Source organism: Marmota marmota, unplaced genomic scaffold (assembly GCF_001458135.2).
Source record: "Marmota marmota marmota unplaced genomic scaffold, marMar, whole genome shotgun sequence".
Taxonomy (NCBI): domain Eukaryota; kingdom Metazoa; phylum Chordata; class Mammalia; order Rodentia; family Sciuridae; genus Marmota; species Marmota marmota.
The window spans coordinates 4,896,386-4,903,705 of NW_026000206.1; the positions used below are offsets into that span (position 1 = coordinate 4,896,386).

Here is a 7,320-nt window from a genome sequence, read left to right on the forward strand (position 1 = left end):
CACCTTGAGCTGATCTTGTAGTACCCAGTGACGGGCAACTTTCACGCTTGCTGTGCGACCTAAGACAGGGAATAGGGGCCTTCCCAGAGACGGGTAAGCATCGCAAGGGCTGTGAACGACCTAAGACAGGGGCTACTTGATTCCCACTGGCATGCAAAAAACAAAAGAGGGGGACTTGTTGGCAGCAGGTCCACCCTGGCCCCTGGAGCCCTACCTCCACTAGTTTGTTCTGCATGCCAGTGTGGCCAGCTCACAAGGCCATGGCGAACTTGCGGTTTTTCTGTTCCTGCTTGTCAGTCTGAGACATATGTATCCCACGGGAATGCCTTGACCTTTTCTGGTCTGATGGACTTATTGTTAAGGGAGGTTTCGGTACCTGACAATAATAGATGTTGAAACTAAATTTCTCCCCCCTCCCTCCTGCTTTTGGGTAGTTTTCCACTTCTGCTGCTTGAGGTATAAAAAAGGTGTGTTAGCAATAAAGAGTATTGACTCCTGGATGAAGAACCTTGGTGTCCTGTGTGTCTTTTAACCTCGCCGTCCCTCGCCGGACTCGGCTCCCTTGGCCGGACGCGGCAGAGGGGCAGTAACACTCTGCAGGACTGTGCTCTTCACATTCTTGACCTTCAGGCTTCCCACCTACAGGGGAAAACAAACCCAGAGAGACTGGATGACCTGTCCAGAGACAATCAGCCAGCAGGGTACCAAGCCAGGCTTCTACCCTGGATCTCCTGGCACTACAGCCACACCATGCCTTTTCCAGCTTTGGTGTAATGTTACTATGAAGTCCTTGCTTTCCCTTGATTCATACCACCATCCCAGGAGATGCTGGAATAGCCCTCCTGAGCAAATAAGGGAAGCGTGGCTCAGAGAGGTTGTGTGGGATACTGCAGGCCACACAGCTGCTGATAGGATAGAATAGAATAAAATAGGATAGAATCTGAACTTGAACTCAGATCTTCTGACCACAAATGTTTTGTTCTTTCCATGGCATTGTGTGCTCTCAGAACTAACTGCATAGAAGTTGGGCACAGTGGCACACGATAGTAATCCCAGCAGCTAGAGAGGCTGAGGCAGGAGGATCGTGAGTTCAAAGCCAGCCTTAGTAACTTAGCAAGATGCTAAGCAACTCAGCAAGATCCTGTCTCTAAATAAAATACAAAAAAAGGGCTGGGGATGTGGCTCAGCTCAATCCCTGTTACCAATAAATAAATAAATAAATAAATAAATAAATAAATAAATAAAAGAATCAGCTGCATAGGGCAACAAGTTCCAAGTAGTTCTGTCCCCTGGGTATGTGGAAAGGCCTGGGTTTGGTGGGTAGGGAGAGATGATCACGTGCTTGGGGCCAGAGAAGGCTTTCTGGAGGAGGTAAAGCCAACCCAGGCTTAAAGGCGGGGATGTTGCAGTGAGACGAAGTGCCCAGGGCGCTCGGGGGCCTGGTGTTGCTGGACACCTGGACTGGGCAAAGGGCAGTCTGGCTGGAAGGTAGGTGGGCCTTTTACATCCAGAGAGAAGCCCAGGTCCAGAGGCCTCCTCGACCCCTGTGCCCCCGGCCCCCAATTCTGTCCTGTCTTTCTCTTAGAGTCCCTCAATATCCCTCTCCACTGTCCCAGGATGAAGTCCACGCCCTGGGCCTGTCTCCCGTCCTCTGTCCTGTGGCTCTGCCTGGACGTGTCCCTGTGGATGCTCGGCGCTGGCTTCTCCCAGCAATGACTCAGTGAGCCACTCTTGTTTCAGGAACCGCATGGGCAGGCCCGCCGCTCCCTGGCCAGCCTCCTGCATCCAAAACAAACAGTCTGGCAGTGGCATGTGGGCACTGGGACGGAGGACAGCAGGGCACTTGGGGACAAGCAGGAGAGCTTCCAGAGGAAGTCGCTCCTTGTCAGGAGGCAGGGACGACGGACCAGGATGGGCAGACACCACCATCAAAGCTTCTCGCTGAGCACTTACCACAGACCAAGCCCGTCTTCACAGCCTGAGGTCAGCAGAGGGACCATTTGTCCAGTAAAGGAAAGAAAGCTCCGGGACACAGGCCACCATGCCTCCTGGGCCTTGCACTCAGGGCTGAGGCTCTAGTCAAGACACGGCTGCCACTGTGAGGAAATCAGGATCCTCTATCATAGGTTACAGACACCCCTGAGTTAAAGGTGGGGAGCGGTGGGGTCACAGAGGAAAGAGGCCACTACCCCCTGAAAACTCAGAAAATGATCAATTTTGAATAGTAGACAGATTTTTATTCATGAGAGATTAGGGATGAAGGGAAAAGCCATTCTGGGCAGAGGAAGCCACAGGAAAAAAGATGAGAGGAAATGACCTGAATGTCCATCAACAGGTGAATGGAAAAATAAATCGTGGTGTACCCATACAGTGGAATAGTACTCAGTAGTGAAAAAGACTAAATGATTGATAAACACCACATGGATGGGTCTCAAAAATAGGCTTACCAAAAGAAGCCACACACAGAAGAGCACTAACTATGCAACTCCATTTATACAAAATTCCAGAAAATGCAAATGAATCTATAGTAACAGAAAACAGGCCAGTGCTGACAGTTGGGTTGGGAGAGGCAGGAGGAAAGAATGATAAAAGGGTAGAGGAAGGACACTTTGGGGGTGAAATGTTCCTTATCTTCCGGTGATGTCTTCACAGGTGTATTCATAGGTCAAACTTATCAAATTGGGCTCTTTACATGTTACTGCATCTCAATGACACTCAGTAAAGCTATCTTCACACACTAAGGGCTAGAGTGGTCTGGATGTGAGAACCCCCGGCCACTGGAGGAGCCTAAGAAGGCTCTGAGGCCAGGGCAAGGTTGTGCCAAGGAGTTCAGATCTTACCTGAGGCAACTGGGAGCCATGGAAGGCTGCTTCCCTGCTCTCCACCCTGCACTGGGAATGGAACCCAGGGCCTCAGGCCTAGACAAGTACTTGTCCACTGAGCTTTTCCCTTTAAATTACTCTGAGGCATGGTCTTGGTAAATTGCCCAGGCTGGCCTTGAACTTGGGATATTCCTGACAGCCTCCCAGGTCGCTGGGATCATAGGTGTGTGTGTGGCGCCCTCCTGGTCCTGGAAGACTCTTAAGCAGGACAGTGGCTCTATCAGGTTTGTGTGTGCTCTGGAGGGAGGCTGGTGGAGAGTCCAGGCGCTGACGGTTGGGCCTGAACCAGATCAGGAGTAAGACAGAGAAGGCAGAGGGATTGAAAGATGGTTAGGAGGCAGGAGTGGCAGCACCTGGCATTTGGTGGATATGGGGCCAGAGGACAGGAAGGAGTCTCAGGAGGTGAGCAGGTTACTTTTCGTGTGACTGGAAGAGGGGAACACAGCAGGACTGCACTGAGAATTCACAAGGGAGGTGGCTTTTCTGGACAGGGCCTCTGAAGCCTTAGTCCCTGGCTTCTTCAGGGACTAAGAACAGCTTGGAGCTTCCTCTGCCCCTCGGGTCATAGAGCTACAGAGCACTCCAGCCTCCCCGGAGCCAGCCTGAGGAGCTTCACCAATTCCTTCAGCCTGGCAGTGGGCAGACATGGTAGGCCCACCTAGCTGCCAGCCCAGCCCTATTCTCATTCTGACAAGGAGGCCTAAATCCCAAGCAAGCACCCAGGGGAAGTTCATGGGAAGAGCCTGGACCTGGAGTGGGGAGCCCTGTGCTTGACTTGGGCTCTTTCTTCCTCTTAGCTTCAGTTTCCTTATCTACCAACCAAGGTGGATAAGATCCTTGACCCTCAGCCCTGGCTGTGCATTAGAATCAACCGAAGAGCTTTTGAACAGATGCTGCAATGAGATTCCATTACGTGTCCATCAGAAGGGCTAGAGTGAAAGTTTGGTGAGAAGACAGAGCCCCTGGAATTCTCTGCTGGGGGGAGTGGAATTGGTGTAGCACTCCGGGCAGCAGTATGTTTATAAAGTTAAGTGTACTCTTATCCTCTGACCCAGGAACACCACTTGATATGCAAGGGAAAAGAATACCAACATCCACCAAAGTGGTCCACAGAATGCTCCAAGCAACTTTATTCATAACAGCCCCTCACCGGAAACTCCAACATCCACCCACGGGAAAGCAGATCAATTGTGCTTTTTTTACACAATGGAATATTACCTACAATACAACACACACTGACCTAGATCCGTTTCACAGATATAATGTTGAATAAAAGAAGTTAGGACCCCAAAAGTATATAACCTACTATGTTATTATAGGAAGTTCCAGAACAGGCAAAACTAACTTAGGATGATAGAAATCAGAACAGGGTGAACTTTGGTTGGCATAGGAATCTTGTGAGGTGTTAAAAATATATCTTGCTCTGAGTGGTGGATACACAGTTTATTGAGCTTTATACTTAAAATTTGAGGACTTTAAGCTGGGCATGGTGACACATGCCTATAAACCCAGCTACCTAGGAGACTGGGGCAAAAGGATCACATGTTGCAGGCCAGTCCCAGAAATTTAGTGAGGCCCTGTCTCAAAACAGAAAGGAGGGGCTGGGGATATAGCTCAGTTGGTAGAGTGATTGCTTAGCATGCACAAGGCCCTGGGTTCAATTCCCAGCACCATCAAAAAAAAAAAAAAAAAAAAAAAAAAAAAGCCCAGAAAGGACTGGAAATGTAGCTCAGTATAGATCCCTGGGTTCAACCCTCAGCATCACACACACATGCACACAGAGTTGTAGACTTTTAAGACTTTAAGTTAAGTCTCAAAACAAAAAGAAGAAGAAAAATAGAAGCCAGTTCCTGAGAGCAGGGATTCTGAGTGAACTCTTGTAAAGCATCCCCAGTGACGACTGCCCAGCAGGGCTTCAGGCCCCTAGCATGATCTCTCTTGAACACCTTGCTTCTCCAAGCTGCAGGGCCTGGTGCACAAGGCAGCTGGGACCTGGTCCTGGAATGTGCATCTGCAGGGTCCCAGGAGGAAGCAGGTGCAAGGCACTCTTTTACCTGAAGGAAGTCTTGCATGAAGTGCTGGTGCAGAGCTGCCTGCTGCAGTCTCCAGCACGGGGCAGCCTGGCTTTGTCCCCAGCCACCCTGCAGACTTCTTAGAGCCAGCCCTTGCAGAGCTGTACACCTGCTCTGGGTGGGGACCCAGGCTTGGCATCTCTGCTCACCCCTCAAGAGCCTGCTAAGAGGGCAAGAAAGCTGTGATCGAAAGGAGCCACAGTGGACTGGTGAATAATTGTGAATGCAATCATGCTGCCAACTTCTGGTTCTCACAGCTGCAGATGGGAGATCACCCTGGGAATTCTGAGTGTTGTTCTGTGCTGACTGCAGCTTCCATTGTTGGGCTCTGATTACAGCTTTTGTTTCACCATAAAGTACAGTTATTAAATGCCAGCCTGGAACAAAGATGTATTTACACGCCAGGGGGTCGGTGGAGGCAAGCTATTTTTAGAGCTGCCTCTGCTGTTGGGGTGGGGGTGGGGCAGTTGTGGGGGAGGGGAGCAACCTGGAGCTTTTATTTTTATTTATGTATTTACTTTTCAGTACTGGAGTCCGGGGAGCCTTTAGGTGAAAGTGAAGTGTTTCTGAGGGAGCCAGGGAGGATTGAAACCATCACAGTCCTGCCCTGGCATCTTGGGTCCCTCCAAGGCAGGCTCTTCTCCTTCCCCAACATCAGACCCACCCATGTTAAATTCCCCAAGATCCTACACTGTAATCCCATCTCAGTCATCCTGATACGTAATCAATCAAATAAGTCCTAGGGCTGGGGATAGAGCTCAGTTGGTAGAGTGCTTGCTTCACATGCACAAGGCCTTGGGTTCAATCCCCAGCACTGTGGGGGAGGTGTGAATCTAGAACTTTCCTACTGCCTCAGCCAGCCTTGGCAAGGCAGGCTCAGGAACTGAGCTAAGCACTAACTGCTGCCGTTTTACCTGGCCAGGCTGAGAAGCAGGAGCTATTGTCATCTACTTTACAGATGAAGAAATGTTAGAGCCCAATGAAATACCCTGGGTCGGAGCCCACGGTGGCCCCGGAAGCTGTGATTCTGTGCTTTTCTTCCTTGGGGGGGTCAAAGCACAGGTTGCAGCCAGCCTTTAGGGACTCTGGGGGCATTTGTTCTTGTTGTGGAACATCAATAACCTCCTCTGGCGAATGGAGATAGAAGAAAGAAGCCAGTGGCCTTTGACTAAAGGAGCAGGACAGGTCAGGGCAGGGTGTCAGCTCCTCTTTCCATAGGCCAAGGAGCTTGTGAAGCCAAGATGGGCTCATCCCCAGTCTCCCTCAGCTTCTAGAATGTTCTGCAGTTCAACACAGCAATTAGCCACCTAGCTGGGGCTCTGGATGATAGCCTTGACTTCAGAAAACCTTGCTCTTCAAGTCCAAATGACACATGGGTGCAAGAGTGTACGTGTTTGGATGATAGTGGGCAATCCTGCTCCTCAATTTTAGGGTTTACCAGTATCCCAGAATGCCATATGTGGTCAGCACAACACAGATCATAGGACTTCTGGGGAGCTTCAGGACCCCAATACTACCAGGACATTTACTATCACATTTGTCCAGATGTTTAGGGTTAGGCTTCTTATTGCTGGATGATCTGAGGGTCAGAAAGACCTGGTTCTGCCCTCCACAAGTCTTGGAGGCATCACCTCCCCCAACTCCCACTTTTTTCCTTTTGTGGGTTTGGAGCTCAGGCCAGACCCAGCCACCCTGCAGACTTCTCAGAGCCAGCCCTTCAGAAATCCTATTCTTGACATCTGTAAGCAAGAAATATGGGCAGTCCTTCATGTTCTTTCCTGAAGGAGGACTGTGGTCAGCTCTGGGAAGTAAGAATTGGCCGTAGGACACTCCAGTCATCTCATCTGTAGTCTGAGCAGGTCCCTTAACTTGGCCTGCCCTGGGTAATTAACCTAGGACCGTCCTCCCTGTCACTAGGTTGTTGGTGGTCGGGAAGCCTCCTGGCTCCAGTCACAGAAGCAACGCTCTGACCCCCGCAGGGTCTGGTTCCATTTTACACTAAAAAATAGGGAAGAGCTTATTTTTAACTCTCTGCTACTCCATTTTTGGAGGGGACACAAAAGAACAAAGCTGGGTTCAGAGAGCGTACTGTTCATGTTTATTCTTGTTTATTTTAGTTCTGATTTCTTGTAAGGGCTTGACTTCTGGAATTGCTCCTCCTGTTTAACTCCATCCATAAAGCGAGTTTGTGGCGTTCATCGTTCAGCAGATGTACCTGTTTGAGGCATTAAGGTTTGACCAGAACAGAGAAGATCTCTGTCCACGTGGAGACTACATTCTAGGACAGGCAGAAAATAAACAAGATAAATGAAATATATATATATATATATATATATATATATATATATATATATATAATATGTAAG

The 7,320-nt window shown here is 49.5% G+C and overlaps 1 long non-coding RNA gene across 1 annotated transcript in view; it reads right to left on the bottom strand.

Annotated features, from left to right (window-relative positions):
• LOC125612749 overlaps positions 1–243 on the bottom strand; it is a 13,023-nt gene extending 12,780 nt beyond the window's left edge. Inside the window, exon 1 of the long non-coding RNA XR_007343224.1 lies at positions 4–243. This is a non-coding gene — a long non-coding RNA (uncharacterized LOC125612749). The remainder of the gene's footprint in view (positions 1–3) is intronic.
• Between the last annotated feature and the right edge of the window lie 7,077 nt (positions 244–7,320).